Raw genomic sequence first — 2,626 nt, forward strand, 5'->3', positions numbered from 1 at the left:
TGTGTGTGTGTGTGTGTGTGTGTGTGCGCGCGCCTGTCTGTCTGCCTCTCATTTTGTCTGTCTGTGTGTCTATGTCTGTGTCTGTCTGTGTGTCTTGGTGTATGTGACAGACAGACAGACAGACAGACAGAGACAGAGACAGAGAGATAAAAAGAAAGAGACGGAAGGGGAAAAATCTACTTCAAATCCATGTAAGTACTTATTTTGGTGCTCCATCCTCCACTAAATCTTATTTCCACTACTGTGATCATACAACATATTTAGCACATAGTGAAGATTTTATTGATATTTTTATTTCTAAAAATATGAAGTCTAGTCTCTGTGAGACCATGTGTGCCCAGGTTAGTTGATGCTATAGATATTCTTTATTATTATTATTATTATTATTATTATTATTATTATTATTAATTTATTTATATATTTTATTTAATCTATTTTACAGTCCAGTCATTATCCTCCATCCTTGTCTGCTCTCTGACTGTTCCTCATCCATTCCTCCTCCCCTGTCTCTAAGAGGATGTCCCCAACCCCCATCCCCAACCCAGCAGACCTCCCTACTTCATGGTGCCTCAAGTCTTTCCAGGGTTAGGTGTCAGGTAGTCCTCTGTTGTATATGTTGCAGGGCCTCATATCAGCTGGTGTATACTGCCTTGGTGGATCAGTGTCTGAGAGATCTCAGGAGTCCAGGTTAGTTGAGATTGCTGATCTTCTTATGGGGTCGCCCTCCTCCTCAGCTTCTTCCAGCTTTTCACTATTTCAACCACAGGGGTCTCAGATTTCTGTCCATTGGTTAGGTGTAAATAAATATCTACATCTGATTCTTTCAGCTGGTTGTTGGGCCTCTTGGAGGGCAGTCATGGTAGGCTGCTGTCTGTAAGCACACCATAGCATCAGTAATAGTTTCAGGCCTTGAAGTGTCCCCTTGAGCTGGATCTAAATTTGAGCCTATCACTGGACCTCCTTTCCTTCAGGTTCTTCTCCATTTTTGTCCCTGCAGTTCTTTTAGACAGGAACTATTCTGGGCCATAGTTTTTGACTGTGGTATGGCAACTCCATCCCTCCACTTGATGCCCTGTTGTTCTACTGGAAATGAACTTTACAAGATCCCTCTCCTCATTGTAAGGCATTTCATCTAAGGTCCCTCCCTCTGAGTCCTGAGAGTCTCTCACCTCCCAGGTCTCTGGTACATTCTAGATGCCCCCCCCCCACCTCCTACCTCTGGAGGCTGCCTGTTTCCATTCTTTCTTCTAGCCCTCTAGACTTCAGTCCTGTTTCACCTCCGCTCCCCCACCACCCAATACCTGGTCATGTTACCCTTTCCCCTCCCTGTCCCCTTTCCTATTTATATCTTTCCCTTCCTCTGGCCCCCATGATCGCTTTTTTCTCCCTCTCAAGTATGATGGAGGCATCCTCACTTGGGCCCTTTGGCTTGATAACCTTTTTGAGTTCTGTAGATTGTATCCTGGGTATCCTGTCCTTTTTTGGATTCCCCAAGATCCACCTAATGTTTGACTGTGGGTCTCTGCATTTGTTGATAGGGAAAGCCTATGATGATGGTTATGCTGGGATCCTGTCTGCAAGTATAGCAAATATGATTAACAATCTTAGTGGCATGCTCCCTCTCGTGGCATGGGCCTCAAGCTGGACCAGATATTGGTTGGCCATTCCCTCAATTTCTGCTCCATTTTTATTCCTGCTTTTTCTTGTAGGCAAGACAAATTATAGGCCAAATTGTAACCAAGTCTTCCCTGGTTACAGAAGATGGCAAATTCAGGCTCCATGTCCCCCATTGCTAGGGGTCTTAGCTAGGACCACCCTCATAGATTTCTGAGAATTTCCGTTGCCCTAGGTCTCTAGCTCATACCAGAAACACCTCTTCAACTCCAGTTTTAGTTATCAATCCCAGTACTCTCTCTGCCTGTCATCCCCAACCTGATCAATTCTGATACCACCCCACCCTAACCCCACCTCCTTCTACTCCTCTCATCAAATCAACTATGTCTATTCTATTTCCTCTTTTCAGTGGGATTTACCAATATCCCCTTGAGACTCCATTAGTGAGTCTTCATGTGACTGACCTAGACCTTTTGCACATATGTTACAGTTATGTAGCTTGGTCTTCATGTAGGAGTCCTAATAGTGGGAGCACAACCTGTCTATAACTATGTTTCCTACCTTTGGGATGCTGTCCTTCTATTGGGCTGCCTTTTTTATCCTCAGTAGAAGATGCACCTAGTCTTACTGTTACTTGATATGCTAAGGCCAGTGAATATCCATGGGAGACCTGCCCTTCTCTGAAGAGAAAGGGAAGAGAAGTAAGTAAGGGAGAGGGAAGTGGGAAGGAATACTGGGAAGAGAAGAAGAAAGGGAAACTATGGTCAGGATGTGAAGTTACTTACTTATTTATTACTTACTTAATTAATTAATTAAAAAGTATGAAATCCAGAGTTCACAAAAGTGGATTAAGAGTTAAAAGCACTTACTGATCTTGCAGAAGAACTGAGTTAGTTCCCAGAAGAGCCATACCAGGTAGATTAACAGCCTGTGAATCCTCCACTATATGATTTGATGTTTCTTCTGAACTCTGAGGATACCAGCATTGAGTACACACACACACACACACACA

This window comes from Mus pahari, chromosome 1 (genome assembly GCF_900095145.1).
Source record: "Mus pahari chromosome 1, PAHARI_EIJ_v1.1, whole genome shotgun sequence".
NCBI lineage: Eukaryota > Metazoa > Chordata > Mammalia > Rodentia > Muridae > Mus > Mus pahari.